The 23652-nt window shown below is 41.7% G+C and overlaps 1 protein-coding gene across 1 annotated transcript in view; it reads right to left on the bottom strand.

Moving 5' to 3' along the window:
• The window catches only part of PLXNB2 (plexin B2), a 241864-nt gene extending 219096 nt beyond the window's left edge, over positions 1 to 22768 (bottom strand). The window contains exon 1 of the mRNA XM_041471550.1: positions 22712 to 22768. The gene's annotated coding sequence lies outside the window, so the exon portion shown is untranslated. The remainder of the gene's footprint in view (positions 1 to 22711) is intronic.
• Positions 22769 to 23652: the final 884 nt, after the last annotated feature.

The following is a 23652-nucleotide window of genomic DNA, read 5'->3' as shown; positions in this document are numbered from 1 at the left end:
TAAGGCCCCTGGTACCATCTACTTTGATGTGCAGCTTTGTGTTGTTTAGAAACCTGAGAGCTGGCCTGATAAGACAGAGGAAACATCCTCTAGTCCAGCACACTCCCCTGAGAACAGACTTCATTTCACTTTCTGCACAGCAGCCCAAACTAGTCATTAGGTTATTTCTGTTTTCAAGGAGACTGAGCCCTCCCAGGGGCAATTCAGCTTCCCTAGTTTAGGTGCTTATCTCAGGCTTGCATGAATCACCTCAGCCTCCCCTCTTCCCATCCCCTGATGATTGTTTGCTGTAAATAAATGTACAGAGCTAGAAATTAGATGTCTTGCTGAAGACAGTCAGGGAAAATGAACCACATTTTAACAGTAGCCAGCAGCAGCCACCAAAGACCATTCATTTTTCATGCCAGATATCTTCCCAGATTTCTAAGAAAAATGAGTTTCAGGACTTCTTAAATTAAAAGTTGCATCAAAGCTTTAAAGTTACCAAAGGCCTTATTTTCTATGTATATGCCTGATCTTTTTTCCATATCACTGGCATCTAAAAACTTCCTGCAGCAATTCTGTGATTTAGCTTTCCCTTGAACAGGAGACGGGGCAGAAGAGGGAACTTGGACTTCAGGCCTGCTGTCTGGTAATTGTATTGTTCCTAGTCTGTAGTTTTAAATTACATCATATTTTCTCTCTCATGCTTTTTTTCACATCAACTGAAGAGTTTTATTCTGAAAAAAGGTTCTGAAATGATCAGAACCCTCCAGGGTATCTAAGATCCGAAAGTTTATGGATCTATAAAGTCACAGGGATAATTATGAGTTTGCTCTCTACTCTTCTCCTAGTATTTCTTACTTTCTATTTATTTTACTGACCACCACTGCATACTGAACTGACATTTAAAAAGTATTATCCACTGCACCTCCAATAGTGTGTTGAGGCTTTTTAGCCCCTCAGAAAGAAGAGGATTATTTCCTTTCCCTCTTCATGCATTATTTTGCATTCCTTGACACTGAATTTCATTTCCCCGTATTTTCAGCTCTGTGTTGAAAGAGTCTCTGCAAGTAATTTCAGGCAGCTTCAGGTCAGATTACTGTAAATAATCTTGGTATTCTCTCCAAGTTCTGTCATCTACTTAAAATCAGATCATTGATGAATATGTTGAACAGCTCCAACAACAGATCCTTGATGGACTTATCCCAGTAATAGTTGCTACAGAACAAGGATGCTAATCAGATATTCCATTTCTTTGTTTCCTATTTTTAATCACTTAGCACTTTTTTTTCATTCCCTGATAACTGTGGTTCTAAAATATTTCTGTGAAATATAGCTTGTATTTTAATTTTCAAAGAAGCTTTTTACAAAGTACCAGCTAGATCTGCTATATCCATATAGCAGCTTCCCTCCAAAACTTGCACAGAATCACAAGAAGCAAATTCCCTTTACAGAAGACATGCTCTCTGGTTCATTATATTTCTCTTATCTACTGCTTCTATTCCTATTCTGATTTCTACAAGACTATGTAATAGAGGAGCAAGATTTACTGATAATCTCCTTACATGACCCCCAGAAGCCTTCACTAGACTGGTATATTATTGGTTTATTTAAGCAGACAACAAACTAGGAGCAATTTCGTATTTTTATTCCTCTAGAGCTCTGCATGACCAGCATGCAGCTCCAGTGCCTTGTTACCAGAAATTGTTTGCTTTTTTTTTAGCGTGAAAAGCCTTTTAGAACTGACATTTCAAAAAGCGCCAGGCGACTATCAAAGAGACATGTCTGGTCCAGTGAAGGCAAGTCTCTGCAATCTGGCTGCCTTGAAGATACCAACAGCCGTTTTAGCAAAGCTAAGGATCTGTAGCCCAAGAGCAGCAAAGGCATGAGAAACGCCAGAGTACAAAGGTAAAAGGATAAGGGATGAGTCATGCTATTTAAAATAACTGACATCTAAGCTTCCCTTCATTCTGGCACCTAATGACACGCGTGTCCTCAGTCCACTCAGACTGGAGGACAGGGGTGTAGGCAGGAGCTCTGCTATGAACCTACCACATACAGGTGCCAGCCTTAGCCCCCTGGGCTGGGACACCTTCATGCACATTGAGTCAGTCTGCAGTAACACCTCGATCAAGGCGGGTGCATCATTTCCCATGTGCAGCAGTGACTTCCAGTGCTGAGGATCCCACTCCACCCTAACAAGGAGAGGAGGAAAGATGAGCTCTCCCTTTAACTTCAGTAAACCTGGATCTGTCCTCCATTTAGGGTGGTAACAGCTGTACCTTAGGTCCATCAGAAAATGATGGAGGAAGGGGTCAGAGTGGAATTTGAGCACGTTACCACTACTTGCTTTGGTAAATGGTACTGTAGTTTGCACTGGTTGTGTCAACCCCAAATATTTCCAGAGCAATGACTCAGATGATTTTCTTCCCATGGAATAAAAAAACCAACCATAAAGCCAAACACATGGGGCATCCCCATTCCTGTTCATATGTCTTTACTTTCACTGTGTGATTTTTGAGCAGCTATACGCTTCCATTGTTTTTGTCTTTCACTACATTTTTTGAAATATAGGAATTCAATTGAAAGCTGGAATTATTTATAGTGTGACTTCAGGGAACTGTGCTTAAAGAAACAATACCCCATGAAATATTGCAAGATTCATGGAAGAAGTTGTACTTCAGAGCATACCTAAGGGATGCAGCAACAGTGGAAATTTAGCATGTGTATCTACCAGTAGATAATTAAATAGCTTTGCATCTTTCAATCATGTAATTTCATAAATGCATTTCATAAATGCACTTGCCCAAGTATTGTTCAACATCACATTGACCATCCTGGCAAATAGACCAGGACTTCCAAGGCTGGATTGGTTTTACAGTCCCTCTCAGAAAACATATAATTCAGGAAAGCCCAAGTGCTTAGAATTTATTTTTCTGGAACAAAAGGTCCAAGCAGAATATAGCTTTGTGATTCCCTTCAATAATTTAAACACTATCAACATAAAATATTAGTACTGCAGTTATAGCCTCTTATTTAGAGTAAATATGATTCAAAAAGCTAGGAAAATTGTTACTACACTCAGATGATTATTAATTCTTCCATCTTGAAGGAAAAAAAAACCCCAAATTTAAGAAGCTAAATTAGTAGCACATAACACAAATAAACAGATTTTTAAAGAAGCTGTTTGAATTCTTCAAATTAATTTTTGCCAAGAGCCCATCTGGGACTGACTTCTATCACCACACTATGAGAGCTTCATTAGAAAGGTGTTATAACAATATTCCAGAAACAGCAGCAGAACACAGGCTTTCTTTTCTCCCTTTAATACAGCTTGCAACTTTTCACACAGAGAGATGAGCAGGAAAGACTGTCTCCCCTGTCTGCCTACAAAAAGCCTACCTGCAATTTTCTTCTTCAGCTTCATATAGATGTAGAAAACAAAACAGATTACTCCATGAATGAACAAGCAAACCAGCTGTCAGTCAGACCAGACAATCTCAGCACAAATAAAGGAAGATTACTGGAAAATACACGGTTTGATAGGGTGACAGAAATCACTCTTGTCAAGTTGTATGAATATACACTGACTTGCAGGCTATTTGGGTGCATTACTTCTCCAAACTTCTTTTTTTCTCATGACTGTAAATGCTGAACTACATATTTCTTATGACCCAGTACAGGGTTGTTGGATTGGTTTTGGTATGATTCATAATCAACTGCTTTAAAATCTTATTTTTTCCCCCATGATTTAAGTGAATGTGTCATTGTCACTTGGGAACAAGCAACAAAAAGCATGAACAGGAACATGTTCAGCACAATGAGCAAGGCCAAATATTTTTGGATCTCTGTCTTCCAGTATAACTAGAATAATTTCAAAGTTTCTCCTGCAGACCTTGCTAAAAACTCCTACTACTCACTGAGAATTCAGAAGTGTCTGTGCCAATGCAGCCTTTCATTTTAATTAAATCTAAAAATCAGGAGTTATTTAACATTATTTTATACTGCTTAGAGCAGTAATTGGACTCTATGTGCCTTTTTTTTTTTTTTTTTTTTTTTTTTTTTTCTGCAGCCAAGGGCATAATTCTGGCAGGTTCACACAGCTTTTGCTCACAAGCCCTGAGTACACAGATCCTTCAAACCAATTGGGACACAGCTAACAGATGCTCAGAGACGATGTTATGGGTGGTTTTTATAAGGGCTAGGCTCTCTTTGGCTGATGAACAGGATTCCTCACAGAGGTGAGCCAGGAAAAACTAATACCTAAGTAGAAGTTCCTTAGCAAGGCAATTACAACACAGCTAATGCCCATGTCTTTTCTAGGTCTATGATAAACCCAGCTCCAATGCAGGAAAAAATGAGGTTACTAGAGAGGAACCCAGGCACAGGCGCTGAAAATCTCATTCAGAGTAAAAGGACCTTCAGCCTCGGCCCCTCTCCAGCTCCATTACGGCACAAGGATTTCCACTGATCTTGTGACTCATCCTGCATGAGAAGACTCGTTGTGTTCACAGATACAGCCCAAGCTTGATCACTTTGTTTTGGACAAGAACAAAATTAGAGTGATTTAGCTATAGACGTGTGTACAAGGTGGACAAGGCACACCTAGCTCAGCACTGCTGTCACACTGCGGGAAAACGTCCCCAGCTCCCCTCCAGCCTGGTCGGGCTCTCTCTGTACTTATGGCAGATGAGGCTATGTCTTCAGTTCTGTCACAAGGAGTTGAAGTAAAAGTTTCTCCAGCTCTCAGGGAGCTCCTTGGACTCTGTTTTACCAGCTTTTAGCAAGTGGGCAGCAGCTTTGGGGAGGGGTGGAAAGTGCAGAAGCACCTGGGGAAGGATGCTGCTGCACCTTGCCAATCCTCTGGCAGTGGCAAAGCTGGTTTGGGGAGCTGCCTCCTTCCCACTGCTGCCACCCCTATGCCTCCCTGCCTGCACAGGAGAGCTACCACACCTTTCCCCTGTGCTAATTCAGCTGCTTACCTAACCACAGGCAAGTTGGGTACACGTTCATACATAGAGTTTAAAAATAAAACCTCTAAAAGAGCACTGTGTTCTTTAAAAAAGCCCAAACAAATCACCCCCAAATCAAAACATCTCACAGGTCTGGCACAAAGCACAGCCCTTCCAGAAGCTGAATCAGCTGGGGAGGAAGCAGTTCCCACCAGCTGCAGAGAATGAGAAAGAGGCACAAGGAACAGGGGGCAGGATGGAAACCACCGAACTCCACCCCTGCCCATAAAGAAAGGGGAACAACACTCAGTCTGAAAGCTACTTTTGCAGACAAAGGATGACTACAAGCATATTAAAGTCTCTTGGAGGTAGCCCAACTAGCACGACACATGTTGGCATATGCACAGCCAGCAGCAAGCCTTTATCGTGGGGTGCCTGCAGTCCCGCAGTACCTGAGCCACCCAGACACCTGGGTGTGCAGGCTGCAAAGCCATCTGGGTCCTGGCCATATCCATGATCTCAGGTCCACTGGTGGCAAATAAGGCAAATTTTTATTTACCTTTCATTTTTAAGCATTTAGATTTAAATTGCTCTTCCTTCTTAAGTTAATACCCGGAACAGAGAGATTAATATTTTGTTAAGAAAATGCTTACATTCCCTCAGTCATTTGAATCTGGGGATTTAAGCTGGTGATAAACTATTTTCAAGACTAGTGATAAAATTGTACAAATTGGCATTAACCTACAAGACAAACATACATCTCCCTCTAAAAGCTCTCCTCCTCACCTGTCAAGCAAAATCCCTTGCAAACACTGCCCCATCTCCCTGTGTCTCTGCATCTTGCTCACACAGGCAGTCTGGCAGAAAATGAGCTGGGGGTCCAGGTGTACCGGGTTCAGCATGAGTGACAGACATGCAAAGAAAGCCTACAGTGTCTTGGGCTGCATCAGATGAAGTGGTACCAGTAGGCTGAGGAGGTGAGGCCACACCTGGAGTAGTATGTCCAGTTCTGGGCTGAGTACAAGAGAGACATCAGTATACTGGAGAGGGTTCAACTAAGAGCCACAAATACAATTGAGGGACTGGAGCACCTCTCCTGTGAAGAAAACCTGACAAAGCAGTGACTGTTCAGTCTGGAGGAGAGAAAGCTTGTGGGGGATCTTGTCAATATATATAAATAGCTGAAGAGAGAGTGCAAAGAGCATGGAGCCTGCTGCTTTACAGTAGTGCCAGTGACAGCACCAGAGGCAAGGGACACAAAATGAAACATAGGAGATTCCTTCTGAACATCAGGAGACACTTTTTCACTGTGATGATGACCAAACACTGGCCCAGGTTGCCCAGATGTAGAGTGTAAATTCTTGGAGATATTTAAAATGGCTGACTTTAGGAGGAGCTACTCGAGCAGGAATGTTGGACCAGATGACCTCCAGAGGCGCCTTCCAATTCTCAAGCATTTTGTGATAATGTGATCTCAGGAAATAAAGGCCACACCAATCTGTCCCCAAAAGTTACTATTAGTGGTGGTTAGTATGAGCCAATACCTAAACTAGGGTACCCACACACAGTTAGACCTCTCCTTGAAGATCGAAAATCAGCAGTGCCCTTCAGTAATTGTGTAGGAGCAAGAAAGCCCTGCAGGACTAGAGCAGTGGCTCTCAGACCATGGTCAGATACTGGGTGCCATGGGAAATGACACCCAGTTAGTGGCAAAACAATAAGCAGTCTGCCTCAGCCGTGCCTGGAGAGCATCACCCGTCAACTGTTCATCCATGCAGCAGCACAGCAGAGAAGTGAGAGAGCTTAAGAGGTAACAGTATGTGCTGGTTCAGAAAGCTTGGAGGCTGGTGGGATAGGAAGGTGAAAGGGGAAAGAAGAGTCTGGACCTTCTTCAGCACAGTAGCAAATGTCCAGGGTTACAAAAACTATCAGCACAACACACTATCTAGAGGAGTTTTAAAGGCCATAAATGTCTTTAAGTTCCATAATATTAGAAAGGTGAACAACAGAGAAGTCCTCGCTCGGCATTTACCCATATGTATCCATTCCTATGAAAGAAAAGGTTAAATGTAGTATTCAAAGATGCCCTTTAACCAAATCTGCAGAAAAGCACCACTGCTTTGCAATTTGGCTAAAGCCTAAGTGCAGTCTGAATTGGCAAATGGCTTAAATAGTCCTATGGATGTTCCCAGGTAGGAAGGCTGGGGACAACTGGAACATATGAAAATATCTCTTATAGACTACTGAATCAGCTTCCAAACATGTCCCAAAACCACTCAGTGCCTGCCAGAGCATCTCGGAACTAATCATTGCTGGAGGTCCTAGGAGAAAATTTTCCTTGTCAGAAATTGAGCTGCTGAGTCCTGGCCTCCAGCCAGCTCTACCCAGTGACCACCTTCCTGGGGCCAAGGGCATCAGCACTAAATGCTGAACCTGATCCACCAGAACAAGGAGCTTTGTCTGTGCTGAAGAAAGATCTGTTCAGTCAGATCCATCACACACCTCCCACCATGCCACTGCTACCCATTTTCCTCCACCATCTTCTCATTTGCGGCTTGTCTGTGCCTAAAGGCAGAACAATCATCCGCCCTGAGCAGAAAAGAAAGATGTGAAAGCTGTAAACTTCCTAAACATCCCTCCTGCCAACACCTGTCATTCGTTTCTACATTTCCTATTTGCTCTGTTTTCATTTAAGGTATTATATGACTCAGATGAGGCCTCAACAACTTCAAAAGAATTCCTGTGTCTGACTGCCTCAGCTTTATTAAAAGTAACTGAGCCATTGATCATCATCAGAAGATGTAGTCTCGGGAGAAACGATATCATTTGTAAACAAATAATCCTGTGAACACAAACAGTCCACCAGTTGTGAATAACAGGGAAACAAATACGTGGTTGGGGAGGCGAGAAGCCCTCCCAGCACACCAACAGACCATCTCAGGGATAACAAAGAGAGTTGCACCTTTACAAGCAGCCCAGCTAACAAGAACATGCTCTTCCAAAGGCAGGGTGGGGGGGAGAAGCAATTTTCTTTTGCTGTTTTCAAGTATCTAAAAGCAATTTCATGCTGCTGGCTTAGGGTGCGAGCAAGCAAGACTGCTCATCCCTAATACAACCAATTCCCTACATTCAGAGGGTATTTTTTTTAGCTGACAGTTTCTATACACACCCTCACATTCTGCATTTCATGGCTGACCAAAGAGTGAAGTCTGGGGAAGGGAAGCATGACTGCATGGCAACACCTGTGAAAAATCAAACTATTTTCCTTCCCTTACCTCCAGCTAGCTACAAACAGGATCACCCTGTCTGAGATATGAAACTGGTGCTTACAGAAACAAATTAATGAAGATCTGCACCATGAATTAGAACACATAAAGAGTGAAAGATGTTATAGAAGTCCACTGACACATGTGCCAGTCAATCATTCCTCAAGAGTAGTGGACCAAATACCCATAAAAATTGATTTTTTCAAATAAATGCCTTCATATAAAATAAATGCTTTTCATATGAAAGGCCCATGTTTCATATTGCAAAATGTAATGGACAACTCCTGGCAAACATTTAACTTCAATACTGTCCAGGTTCAAAAGCTGCTGCTGGAATGGAGCAGCTATTGTGCAATTCTGTTTTTTGGATGGAAAAGGATGCCAAAATCTGCACCAGATGCCCTGCATTCCCCAACAAGGAGTATGTTTAGCATATTCAGTTTAATAACACACCATTCATATGGAAGCCATCAAGAATCTGCAGAGGTTTGTCAAACAGAAAGTAGGCATCTAACCAAGAATAGCCACAGCAGAGCAGACACAGACAAGGTCCTTTTGGTCTGCAGCCAGAATCCTAAATACCTAGAAATAATGGCTTGGTAAGACAGTGTCCCTGAATCAGCTGGGGCAAGTTCTCACCTTTCCAGAAAACCACCTGGTAAAATCTTCTTTGAAGAAATCATTGTGCATGGAGGAGGAAAAGGAAACAACCTCGTATTATCTTCACTGCTGGGCAAATACACCGTGAAATCTAAAGCATGTCAACTAGCCACCAAAAAGCCCAGCTGAGCTGATGCCTTGAAGTGAAATTCAGCTTGCTTCAGTTCACACAGAGCACACCTATCAGCAGCTCACTTGCTTTGGGGGCTAAGGGTGTTCATCAGTGTGTAAAGGTGCTGAAGGAAAGAAACAGCAGCACTGCCATGTGGTTCTTCAAAAGAAATGCTGCAGCAGTTGGCAAATTCAGGCCTCATCTAAACTCAAACAGCTTCTCTAGGCAGTCTAGAATTTCCTTTGAAGTATATCTCAACGAGCACATATGGTCCTGGAGCACATCCACACACATTCACCAGAAGGGAATGAGAGTGGGTGGAATACATAAGACTATCCCTAGGAAAGGGAGAAGGAAGAGAGAGAATAAAAATTCTGGCATAAACAAACAGCTGCTATTTCTAGCCCTCCTGGTACCCCCTCCTCCAGCCCAATGCCACTCTGGAAGGTGTCTTGTTCAACTTAAGAGACAGAGAATTAAAAGTGTAAGACCATGCACTTTTACAGCCCAATTATGACCACTTACAAACACACTGTAAATCTATTCACTGCTTGACACACCAGGTACATCCCAGCAAATGCATTTGCTCAGTGTGTACTCAATGTTGCTTGATATTCTCCATGTATCTTGAGTGTGCACATTCAAGCAATAAAAAAATTAAATAAACAAAGTCTGGATTAGAGTCAGTCCACAATAGCAGGGAAAAAAAGTGTAATTATTGACAGTGGCTTGGTTGAGCTTACAAAAGCTTAATGGAAAAAGATTTTTCCATAATTGCCATCTCTAACCTTTTATCCAAGCTCAGTGGGTACATTACCTAAGTCAGCAGGAAGTTTAGCCACTCCACATGAAATTAATAACATTTACGGGCTGACCCATAACCCATAGCTTTTAAAACAAGACCTATGAAGTTTCTGTCCTTCCATCAAGGAACAGTGCATACCACACTTAGTTACTTAAAACAAAACAAAACAACCCCCCCACTCCTCCAGGCAGCTTTAGTCCCTGAAGACTGAGCCTTCCTCTTTCACATACTCAAGAGGAAATTAACCTTACATACTAATTAGAGGAACAAAAACAAGCATCTCAAGAGCAGTGCATTCCATCTGCTGACCTGCCATTACCTTTGGGGCAGCAGCTTCCACACCATCAGGGTATCCCTCTTCTATCACCCAAATGCCCTGAGAAGTGCTCCATGACCCAAAACAGGAGCTTCCCTGCTGGCCTCGGCACACCTACCCCTGCGCTTGCAGGCCCATTTCTCTGGCCCGTCCATTCACACACCCAAAGAACAGATCTTGCTGATGTTGAAAGGATGTGCTCCAAGTCTGGACGCCTATAAAATGGACCTGCATGCCAAATGAGAGCTTTCAGCCTGGCTTCATATTTATGTATACAGAGAACAAGATAAACTAGTTTAACTGATGCTAACCTAATTCCACTTTATAGTGGAAAGAACCAAAACAGATATGAGAAGTTGAAATATATTCCTGAAGAGATACTGTTCATCTGTTTTGAAGTGGCAAGCATGAAATATTTGAGTATCTGTGCTAAAATTCTAGGCGATGACCGAACAGAGCAAAAACAGTTCAGCAACCTGACTTAACAAAATTGTGTTGAAAACCATTAACAGGAATACAGCACACATGCTTTATAAGATGGTACTTTTCAGTGTCATAGACTAAGAAAAGAACAAGAAAAGTCAAGGGAAGGATAAACAAGGCTGGCTGGGAATTGATTGCCACCTCTGAAATTTTAGTGGAACAGTTGGAGCAAGAAGCTGACTGCAGCTGAACTGAAAAATCACTATCTGTAGCTAGATTACTCATCTACTGTTAAACCAAATTAAAGTGTTCTTCCCACAGGCAAGGCTGAAGATTTCAGAAAAGCCTTAATTTATAACTCAGGAAAAGTTTAGAGGAAAGCTCTGCTAAACCAAAATGAATTTTGTACTTAATGGGCAGGAAAACAAAGGACAGATGGAACTTCATGTTTCTTGGTACAACAGTAAATACTACACAGCACGCAGGATGCGACTGAGCCAAGAAGCTGATGAGCTGCACTAAAGAAGAGCTCACCTTACGCAGGTCCCAGCCTTCCTTGCTCTGCAAATCACCCTTTCAAGATGCTACATGATAGCAGTAGAATAAAAAATAGGTTTTCAGCAAACCAGGCCTCCATTGCAGCCTTAGGAAGCACTATCAATACAGTTTCAGTAGGCGATCCTCCTTAACCTGTTTCATAATTAGGTAGCAAACTCATTTACAGGAAGCGCAAAGAGCGAGCATGCAAGGCACAGAAAAGCACCACAGTATTTCTGTCCAATTTGTTTTGCAGGAGTGATCATGCCTTGGATGGAAGCCTATTTCTAACAATTTATTTTTCATGTCTGGACAAGGAAATATAACTTCTTCACAATTTAATCTCTTTGCTAATAGACTTAGCTTATAGCTGAAATACTCAAGCTTAACAATAAGGCTAAAATACCCAGAATACTTAAATCCAAGAAATGTGTTTGCTGGCTTCAGTTCAGGACAAGTAGAAGCAATCAGCTAAGGCACAGCAGACTGGAGGACCACAGCAACACCTGCCAAGAGGTTACATTGGATTCCGCACAACTGACTACAGAACTGCTCTGAGCAAAGCACAAAAACCATCTACAAAAAGTCTTTAATTGCCAGTAAAGCTCCTCCAAAGGACCAGGAAGCACCTGGGCACCCCAACAGCTCGCCTGGGCTCCTTGGGTCAGCACTACCCTAAAATTATAGGGATGCTGGGCCAAGTCTGCCCCCGCCCCCCCCCAGTCATTTGCCTGTCACACTTCCCCTGCATTTCGTTCTGCTTTCAAGCTGCAGTTCAGTGAACAGGCTGCAATTTACCTCTTCACCCTCACCCTCAAATTTGTTTGGATAAACAGGCTCTCCTTTGTTCCAGACTGCTACTACATTTACACATTGTATTGTAAATCAGCCGGTACAAAGCAAGGCAGGCCCTTGAATGAAGACACTAGCTGTTCTGTTCACAGCAAAATTAAACAAGAGGCACAGAACCCCATTTATAACCCCAGTCTGGAAACAATTGGATTTTAAAAGGTGAGAGGTTTTAAAAAGTTTACTAAACAAACCTATCCAGTTACAGAGTCTATAGTCAGCTCACAAACAAGTTCAAGGCTGTATAAGTTGCCAAAACAGTGTTATTTCTTAAGAAAAAAACTAACCAGTTTAAAAGCTTGCTTTTTTTGCTGTTTCAAGGACCCAAGACTTATTGGCAAATGATATAGCTTTTACTGAGTATTCAGCTAGGGAGAAATTAGTCACAGAGGAAGGGAATGAACTGTTCACCATGTCTATTAAAGACAAGAGACCTAAACAGCATCCAGGAGTTCCAGGATAAACATCAGGAAAAACTTCACAGTAATAACAGTTGAGCAGAGGAATGACAGCTACAAAGTCTTTTCCTTTAGATGAGGAGCTTCAATGAATGTCTTAACTACAGCTGATTCTCTGCCTTATGACAGAGCATGGATTCTGTCTGCATATGGCTTCTTCAAATCCTTCCTCAAATCTATTTTCCATTATTTTAAATGTTCTTTTAAATAAACTGAATTTGCTGAGACATCTCCCATGGGCTGATATTACAGAAGAGTCCACAAGAAAAGAGATCAAAACTAACCATTATTTGATAGCTGCCCAAGTTTCCTAGGAAGCTATCAGCTCAGTCCCAAAAGTGAGTAGGTATTCAGAATAAAAAAAATTAAAAAAACCAATTGGCTGATCCAAGGGCCAAGAATAAATTGCATTTGATGTTGTCTGCAGTCCAGAATTGAGGCCCTCTGATGGGATTCTACAGAGAAACTTCAGCTGGACCTAAGTAGGATGTCATTCACTGCTGCAGAGAGCCCTGCATCCTTCATAAACATCAAGCTTAAAAAAACAAATCCCAAGTCTGAAACATAAGCTTGAGTGCCAACAATATTTTTATTCCTCTGGTTACTTTAAGGGAGAGAGGGAGAGAAACATGATAGGTTTGGGTTAAAAAACTTTTTTGCCCTGATTACAAGAAGTATGTTACAATAAGAAGTGTTCTACAACTCCTTTTGGTACATCTACCATTAGCAGTACCACAAACCATCACCTTCCAGCAGTCTCAGACGTAAACCGACACATATTCAGGAGACAGAGGGCGTACCTCCATTTGATGTTTCAGAAGCCAGGGCATCACTGTTCATGTTGAATTCTGACATGATCCCATGGCCAAAAAGTACTTGCCAAGCAAGATCAAGGGAAGCTCAACCTCTTCTTTGCCACCAGCCCCAGCAACACTGCCCAAGCACAAGAGCCAAATGAAAGGTCACTGGACAAGTTGCTGCTCTTGGCAACAAAAAATAAAAACATCTGATACAGTTGTGACCATGGCAACTTCCCTTTGAGACTTTTGTGCTGCTGGCTCCCACTGGAGTGAGGCCTGCGCTGTCCTCTGTCAGGGAAGGAGGCAGTGTGGCACCACTGCAGCTGCTGGGAGCACACCACAGCCAAACTCTTCTCCCAAGCAGGGCAAGGCTGCCAGAGGAGCACACTGGCTTGACACAATGCCTCCCACAAGCTGAATTCACCCCAGGCCCCAAACAGCTCGTATCACCCTCTGTGCCCTGCCCCATGCTTCCAGCCCTGCTAAATGATCCACCTTTTATCCAACTTCTCTCCATGACTAGCACAATAATCATCACTGGAGTGCTTCAGCTGCCTCCAAGCTTCACCTGAAGCTTGACCTGAGCTTTGCCCACTCTCCTCCCTCTCCGAAGCTGCCCTTCCCTCTAGGATCAGTGTTTCACAAAGAACTCACCAGTTTCACCCCTTTCACCTAAAAATGACACAACTCATAGAGGGAGCACTTCATGAGGCAAGCAATACTGTCACCTGAAGCTGGACCCCTTTCTGTCCTGAATCAACAGAGGTGTATGGAAATGGTGTTCTGGGGAGTGAAGAGAAGCCAAAATCCACAAGCATGCAAAGGTAATTTGTGTAAACACTGTAATTTGTCTCCTAAAGAGAAATTACAGCCCATCTGTCCCAGCTGGAGTACAATAGAATTCAGAGTGACTTGTGCTCCACCTCCTCACCTCCCCTGGCCCCCTGTTTGGCCAAGTAACTAAAGCAAGTACATATAGCCATGTCCTTAACTCGTTGAAGTAAATCTGCTCCTTTGTCACTACAGCCCTTGTGAAGGCATAGATACTGCACTTGGGAAATCACAGGTTAGCTGAAATCATCTCCTGGAAGCTGGCATGGCACATGCTTTCCCTGAGGTTTGGTCTGAAACTGCACTGATGGGCTCCAAAGTGCCCCATCAACAAGATTTACTTTCCTGCTTGGAGATAATGCCATTGAAACATCTGTAAAAACAAATACATTCACTTTAATGTTAAGCCCTTGCACTAAGTATTGAAGTGATGCTGCCAGATTAAAGGGACTGTAATATATTTTTTAATACCCCATTTTAAAGGCAGATTATTACCCATGAAAGAGCTTTTAATATCTCTTCTTTGACTGAGATGTGTGACACCTGTCTGTCCTCCATTTCTGCCTCACTTTTGCTCAGGTACACAACACTTACCAAGGCCCACCTGGCACTTTACTAAGCTCTGCTCCAAAGAAAGCAGTGGTAGAGATTGGGGGAACCTACACATCACCTGCATGTCACCCACACAACAGAGGGCTGGAACAATGCAGACCCAGGGTGAAGGAACACCGTGAGGCAGACGTTGGGAACATGCTGCCATGATGTTGGGAACATGCTGCCTTGGTGGCAGCACCACCCCAGCCTTCCACTGCTGGAGCAGCCCTCGATCACAGACACCAGCTGCTCTTCTGGCAGGCACCTGGGAATGGCTGCTCACTGCCAGCACAGGATGGAAACAGGTATTTAAATTGTATAACAATAAGCAACTCACCCTGTCACTTTTCATTTTAATAATTTCTTACTCTGACAAGCAGGGGCAAGTTTGACCAAAAAACTACTAACAGGAATCAGAGAATCACAGAATTGTTAGGGTTGGAAGGGACCTCTGGAGGTCATCCAGTCCAATCCCTGCTAAGGCAGGTTACACACAAACACGTCCAGGTGGGTTTGAATGTCTCCTGAGAGGGAGAATCCACAGCCTCCCTGGCCAGCCTGTTCCAGTGCTCTGCCACCCTCAGTGTAAAGTTCTTTACATTCTTCTTTCTCATACTGAGATGGAGCTTCTTGTGTTTCAAGAAGACCATACTGAGTCCTGAACAAAGAAAAAAGTGCTCAAATGCTCTCAATGTTCACTGTGGTGCACACAGACAATAAGAAGACATAGGAAGCTTTTTTGTCTTATCTGTCTCGACTACAGGGCAAGTAAAAACAAAAGCAACATCATTTAGCAGAAGACCCTCAAAATCAAAACAAACAAACATCCTCCAACAATATCCCTCCAAACACACAAAAATATAAATCGGTTTCTTTTTTGCTCCTGAAGGCAGTCAAGAAGAAATTGTAGCTGCCCCTGGAAGTGCTGCAAGTGGGAATTGCCAGAAGACAGGACAATAGAGACATGGCACCCTCGATGTCACTGCCTCAGCCCTGTGCCCAACAAGTTCCTTCAACTACTCTGGGTCTTGCTTTCCACATCTGCAGACTGGGGATAATAACAGGTCTTTACATCACAGGGGTGTTACAAAGATCAATTAGTTAATGTCTGAAAAGCGCTTTGAAGATATAGCAGGTGGTGAGTATTATTATGCAAATAACATGATTTAAGAAAATCACAAGTGCTGGATTAATACTAATCCCTTTGATATATAAAAGACACCGGGTTTTTTCATATTTTAAAGCAGTGAACATTTATGCTATAGCTTTTCACGGCTGCTGCAACCACAATTTTTAACCTTTTCTTTTCATACAGCTCCATACATAAAACTCCTCTGCAGACATCTTCACAAAATCCAATCTCGACTCAAAGCTAGGAGTAGTGGAAGAAATTATGCATGTTGATGAACTGGATAACTAGATTCTATGCAGAAATATTTCTCAGAGGATAGAATGTCACAGGCCTAACTCACTGTAACAAACACTGCAGAGTCTTTCAGTTTTAGGGCTTTTTTGGGAAACACACCAATTTCACGCATAGAGGCATTTGTAAAACAATATAGCTGCTATTTAATTATGCTATTTTATGTGGTAGAAAAAAGTGGAGGAAAAAAGGAAGCTATGGTTCATTCACTTCTTCCAAGGCTGCATATCTGAATTGTTTAAAAAAAAAAAATTAATGTCTAATGACCTCATTTAGTGGTTTCACAGGAGATCAGGCATTGCAATGCTTCCTCCAACTTCCAGCAAGTGGTTGTACAACCACTTCTGCTTTAGGTGGGATGCAGGGAGTGGAGTGGACAGCCACAAGCCAGCCCAGAAACACAGCTTTCCTGAAAGCTTGTCACTCGTCATGAGAGAGAAACACAAGTCATAAAGAGAGACAAGGTGGGATCAGAGCAAAGAGCCTGAGGTGAGCAGCAACATCAGAAACCAAGGTGAGAGCACAGCCAAGACTAGGTGCCCCTCTGGTTTTCAGTGTTGCTCTTGCCAGACCTCACTGTGAAAGCAAGACATCCTGCCCAGTGCTTGAAACCTCCCCATGCTCCCAGGACTTACACTGCCACGTTCCCTTTCTGTGAGAAAGCCTGCTTCTTGTCTCCTGCACGGTAAAATTTAGTGCAAACCAGCTGGTGCATTTTGTCTAGGAATCTGGAAAATATTGCTGTGATTAAAACCAGCTTAATATTAACCCTCTCTGGAATGCAGGCCTGAAATTGATATTAATGAAATAAGATCAGATATTAATATTCTGTACAGCTGGTTCCTCAAGCTGTGCTGTAGTGTCAAATCCAATCTTTCCCCAAATCAACATACCAAATACAAACATAGGATGGCAGGTAGCATGCACGTGTGAGGAGGCAGAAGGAGCATTTTAAAACTTGAGAAGCTGTTATGCTTGCAGCTATAGGCAGCCATGCTTCCCTTCCTGCCCCATCTCCCACAGCAGCCATATTAATAGCTATTCAATACAGTAATAGAATGCTAGCTGTACACTTTGTTGTTGGAGCTTTTTTAATCTCCAGGTCAATATTAAAAGCATTTGGATGCTCTTTAGGAGGGAGAAATGATTTTGCACTCCAAGAACAGTGAAGCATTTGCAGCATTCCCTAGGAATGCTAGCAAAGGATTTCCTTCACATCTCTGCTCATGACTGATGTGGTAATACTTAATTTAACTGGACCCAGTAGTACAGATTCACAATTCAATTTTGTTGCATAAAAATGCACTCTGTATAACATCTGTGTGATCTCGTTAGTTGAATTTATACAATTTACGCACAAAATAGATCCAAAACACCATTTGAGGGTCACTTTGCAGAAGGAGACACTGGAGGGTCTCTGAACAAAGTTGTTTGGACACACAATTTTTACTCCTGGATATGCAGGCCTGGGGAAAAAATTCTGCAGTTCTGATCCTGGGCATGTAAGTAACAGATCCATCTTTCACTTTCTTCTCCTGATAAATGACAGCCACCTCATTTCCTGAAAAAGATCTAACGATAGACCTCTCCATTGAAGAACAACTCCCAAGTGGGAAGATGAGTCAGCATGATGCTTCCTCCATCTTCACAGAGTAGAAAGTCAATTTCTTTCTCAAGAGTACTTGTTTCTCTCTCGAGTGCCCTGCAGGTAGCTTGAGGTTTGGTGTATTCCATCTCCACACCTTCAGTTAATTCACCTTCTCTGAATGTCTTGAGTTTCCCAACAGCTTACTTGAAGAAAGCAGTCTGATTTTCTTGTAATCTGCTATTCATTTTGAAGTACACAGGTTAATATTAAGTAGGCCACAGATATTTACAGCTAAGGTTAGGAACAAGAAAAATATTCCAGCATTCTCAAACTTTCACATGTGCAGCCTCACACCACTAAGATAATACCTAACTTAGATGACCAAGTTTTTAATCCCCTCTTCAAACAGCCAAATAATATAAAGCTGCTGCAAGGACTAGTCCCATTACTCAACCTTCCCATCATTCAGCAGTCTGTTGCCAGGTTTCTCCAGATGAGAAGATGAAAACTATACTATCCCCACTATACTTAACAGGCCCAGTCTGAAGAAAAAGCAAGGCTATTGTAACTGTGACAGAGAAGTAGATAAGACAATGCCTTCTGTCTGCCCACAGAGCAAGAGGAAAGCCATTCAAACAGCCACACAATGACAAAAAATAAAAAATCTGGACTCCTATGTGGTTTGTTAATCTTTGCACCAAGGAGAGCCAGGAAGTTACAATCTCTCCCATTGGTTACTGCTGCCTTTTCTTTCCCAGAAGATGGTCAGAGAATGGGAATGGGTATGTACTGAAGAGAAGGTTACTCTGATGGTTTGCAGCTCATACACAAAGTTTCTGGGCTGACAATCTCCTGGCTTTGCATTTACAATTTGCATCACATTTGTAATTGTATTACCAGGACAGCTTTAACTTCATTAAGGATTCACAGGTAAAAAGCAGATGCAGAATCAAATCTTACAAAGCAATGTCTGCTTTAAAGGGGCTACACCAAGCAGAAGCTAATTCAACACATTCTCTTTTTGGTTTGTAAAGAGGATATTCATAATTTCACTCAGGAAAATAAATATATATGTGAACTGAGGTAAGGTTTATTTGAACTAAAGAGCAAAAAAATTGTGTGGTTTGGAATGTTTGAGTTCATGCTGCATTAAAGTGCAGCTATTTAAAAAGAAATTATTCCAGGAACATATTATCCTTTCCTGTGGCTAATATATATATAAATTACTTTAAAAATTTACTCAAATTGTAATATTTCCTCTCTCTCCAGTAAATATAAGAGCTCAGCATTAAATCTATATTAAAAAAAAATCTTCTTATGTATTCTAGGGACTACAAGTTCAGCCAAACTAGGCCCCTGCAGCTGAGTTTGCTGCTCTGCTTTTGGCACGAGTACAAATGAAATACTCCAGAAGACAGATATGTTACATTCTTTCAGGTGTTTTGAGTTAACATTCATGGAACTCAAGGAATTTCTATGGAAAAAAACCCCATCTTCAGAGAATTTCATAACCTTCAATTGGGAAACATGAAGGGAAATTTTCCATAAGACAGAGCATACTTTCCTTTAAAAACCCTCGATAGCAACTATAAAATATATTATACATATTGTATATAATAAATTCAATTTTATATAATTTTTTAAAACAGAGATCCTGTTTCTAAAAAGGAGTGGAGCACACTCCATGCATAGAGCTACTTTTATGAAGGGGATAGAAATGTGTGAAGGAATACCACTATGGATTGTTATCATACTGTCCTTTGAGTCATGCCAAGGGAGTAAAATTGATAGGATCTTCTTTTGGGACCAGGAGGGCTCCAGCTTCCTACTTGTGCTGTCACATGCATGAGCATAAAATTGAAGTTGTGTTTGTATCCATGGCCTCGGATTATAAATCGATTGTTGATTTGAATTCCCACAGGCCTTGTACTCTTGGGACCTACCCTATCTCATTTGAAGGAGATCTCATACTGTTTTTTCCCCTTTACAGCCTCACCATCACCTTGCAGCTAAGCCTCTCTGTTGATAACCTTAAGTCTCATTTTCACATTTAACAGATTTTCCTATAGGTCAGTTAGTAAAGACTGTTCAATACCTAGGATGGAGCTGAATAAATTAAGCATTAACCATTTATTTGTCAACTTTCTCAAAGTCACATTTTTTAATAGTTGCCTAGACTTGTCTCCTTTTAATAAACACACCAAAATGGCATCTGCATATCCTGTTATAGGTATTGGACCCTGTAACTGCTACATACACACCATTACAGCATCCAGACTCAGTTTCCAAATCAAACCTATAAACATCATGGTGGCACTGGAAAATCTTTCTAAGCTCCCTCCAAAAGCCTATCAGAGGTAAGAATCTTTAGGTATTTAGGTAAAGTCTGCTTCAAAGTTATTTTTTTTACAAGTGAAGAAGATTCTCTGTATTTCTTTTAGCCCATCCTAGGTATTTCAGTTTTCTTTCTCCACTGCAAGCAATAAAACACTTTTATGTTCAATATATGAATAGTAGAGATTTTTTAAAGCCTAACATTTTACAAGGTTTTCCTAAAGCTTGTAAAATATGAATGATCTGTGAAATGGGTCCATACATTAAAATGCAACTCAGGCATGCCAGTTCTCCATCTCTCCCTTTATTCATTACTTAGAGGGCTAGGAACCATCCTGGGATGCCTTGCACTAGGAGGGAAAGTACATAACTAATTTCCTAACTGCTCTGTTTACTTTGCATACCTTGTGGGCAAAAGTTGGCAAGAAAGGACTGGAAGCTGTTTGCATTGAAATTATCACCCCATTTACAAGATTCAAGAGCAAAGTCTTTTAAACTGAGGTAAGAGGGAAAAGGAAGTGACTCTGTGCATGGTTAATGCTTCAGGAGAGTGCTAGCAGTGCACTGGAGGTCATCAGCTGAGAAAGAAAACCGACACCAAAAAAGCTTCCTCACAAAGTGCACATGGACACAATATTTAGAGCACCCAGAGAGAATAAGGGCACTAGCCAGGTCTATGTAAAAGGGTTGTATTTAGTTTAAAGCCACCTCATCTTATTTGAAATGAAAGAACAGCTACACAGGAGCATGACTGCTATTGAAAGTACAAACTCAACACCCTAACTCTGTTTGCAAAAGCCTCTTCCCTGACTAATAGGGCCACCCAAGATGGGACCAGCAGGAAGGGAAGAGTGCTACAGACACAGGCGGGGCTTGATAACACAAAGAACTTGGCAACAAAATTACTTTAAGCAGGTCTTGAATCCTCTTTTTTTTTTTTTTTTTTTTTTTTTTTTTTAATGGGGCAGGGTGTGGGGATTGCCTTCCAGCTTCTCAGTCCAACATTGAAAATTATCATGTGTTTGCACAGCCATGCTGTGAAATACAGCAGAGATGAAGGGAAACGTCTAAATACTTTTTTTCAAAGCCATATAACAGCTACATAAAATACAGTCTAGTGCTGGATCAGCACTCTTGTCCAGCCCACAGCCCATCTCCACACAATAGCATGGTAGCACAACCAAGAAGGTGCTGGCCACTGATGGCAGGAACTACTTACAGCAGAGCTGCCACTGAAGATTCCATATCATTGAATGATGGTCTGTGCCCGCTGCTAACCCACTTGGAACAAAAATGCTCCCTCCTGCCAAGTCATCGCATGGATACAGAGAGCACAATGTGAAAGTGCTTTGTAGGAGGCTTTGTTCAAGCCAGGAAATCTGGGGATGCAAGGTTTACTTTTGCATAGGGGTTTTTGGGAAAGCAACATGGGATAATTTAAGAGAATTAGCAGGTCCCCATCCTTTCTGGTCAAGAAGGAATGCTGCAGCATCTACTTGCCCTACTTTACTTGACAAAAATACCACCAAATTGTACTTTTCTCTACAGATTTCCCAAAATTCCACAAAGTGAAGCAATGAAAAACATAAAAAACAGACCAACAACAAAACCCACACCCACCCCCACCCCTCCCCCCCCCCACAACAAAACAAAACAGACCACAAAATCACAGAGAAATTAAATTGCTTGCTAAAGACAGCAACAAAACCACCATGCTGAAGTCCCCAGTCAAGAAACCTACAGCACCCCACTGCATACAGTGGCTTCCATAGATGGTAGTCTGGGCATCAAACCTACTCACAAAGCAGCCCAGACTTCTGGTATTCCAGTAAGTATGCCGGTTTCATCTGACTGATGCCACTGAATTATTAGCATGGTGTTGGAGCATCTGAGCTTTGGACAGAGACCTGTCTATCCATGCCAAGTTATAACGTGAAAGGTCTGAGAAAATAGAAAAGTCTCTAAGGGGGAGGGAAAGGAAGTGAGTATGTAACCACTTCTGGCCACAAGTTTACAAACATCTTTTTTTACCAACAAGCAAAGTAATAACATAAAGTAACTCTTCAGCACTGCCTCATTCATAAGCTCCTAACTTCCAAGGTTGCTAAACCCTCTTCTGGTATCAGAGTTCCTGTTCAAGTATAATTCAAGTAGATTAATTAAGCCACAGACAACAGAAAACGCAGTCTGCCTCTTCAAATTATCAGTAGGAGAAAATAGCATGAAGAGTTTAGTTTCAAGAATGCTGTTTACATTTACTCATTTTACAGGCATCAGGATCAAAATTAAAAGAGAATAACTAATTGCTACAACTGGGAAAAGTAAATAGGCATTTAAATTTGAACAGTAGCAACAAGCAAAACATCGCAAAAGCGAAGTGGAAAGCGCTACTCTGAGCAATTGAGATACTACGTTTTGATAACTAAGTTAACTTTGAGATGATTCACACCCACAAGTTGCTTAATGTCCTATTACACCACAGGTCCGGGACACACAAAACTATGCATAAAAATCACTGTTGAATCAGACAGCATCCAGGACAATTACAAAGTAAGTGCATTTTCATGCCAGATTATTACACTATATTTGAGGCTGTAATATTTCAACCTAAACCCTAAAGCACATATATCCCACAGACATCTCTCATCTCGCTGCACCAAGCCAACTGCACTGCAGTGCTCTACACAAGAAACTCCTCCTTCTCAAGCAAGCAGCACAACACTTTGGAAAAGAAATGGAGGTAAAAACAAAACCCTCAGTCCAAAAGAGTTTTTAGCCCACCTGAGCAGCACAAGCGTTGCTAGTGAAAGGGACTTCTTGGGGCTCAGGCTTCTGTGCAAATAGGGTCCGGGATGAAATGCCTTTTGATGTGCACTTGCTCCTGCTGGAAGAGACACAGAACAGATGCTTCAGAGAACACATAAGACACGGGACTAGGCAATATGCACAATCAAACATAAAGAGCTCGCTCAGGGGGTCTATGGGCATCCTAAGTGAGGAATCATTTTGGAGCTGGCATGTCAAGGCATTGCAGAAAGTTCCTCATTTTTATCTTTATGAGAGTAAGGATGGTGAAATCTATTGATTTTGCATCACATTGAAGGCTTTTTCAGCAACTGAAGGCTTAAAGATGTGACATAAGCAACAGATATCAGATCATTGGGATTTTAAAAACAGGATATCATAACATACAGGACAAATATGTAAAAATTAGTTAATTTCAAGATCTCAGAAAATCTGTCATGAGTAACATCACAATGCAACTGTAATGCTTCTTTTGCAGTTCAAAATTACTGGGATTATGCTCTACATTACCAAAGTGTATTATTAACTACCTGGTAATAAGCAAGTCCTTTATGGTAAAATTAAGAGATTACATGGTTTAGTAACATAAGAAATAAAGAAGGCAAATCATAGAGTTAACACAATTACTTGTCAAGCTGTGCTCATTCCAACCAAAACAATCTTAAGATACCTGAATGCAGATAAATATCTAGTAACAAGGGATGCAGGTAAAGTTTGCAGATCAGAGAACTGTGACCTCTGAAGCCAGGAAAGCAAAAGGGATGAGGTCAACACAGCCTCACAGCTAAGCATCACATGGAGAGCTTCTGCTGTTATTAGAAGGGTTAAGGTGGCTCCTGGGTTCAAAGATATAAGAGTGAATGCAAATAATGATTGGGGTAGCATGGGGCAAGAGTGACGCTGAAATACTCTGCCCA

Source organism: Pyrgilauda ruficollis, unplaced genomic scaffold (genome assembly GCF_017590135.1).
Source record: "Pyrgilauda ruficollis isolate IOZ18807 unplaced genomic scaffold, ASM1759013v1 scaffold27, whole genome shotgun sequence".
Classification (NCBI taxonomy): Eukaryota; Metazoa; Chordata; class Aves; order Passeriformes; family Passeridae; genus Pyrgilauda; species Pyrgilauda ruficollis.
Note: the sequence above shows the minus strand (reverse complement) of the source record. Positions and strands in the feature narration are given on the sequence as shown.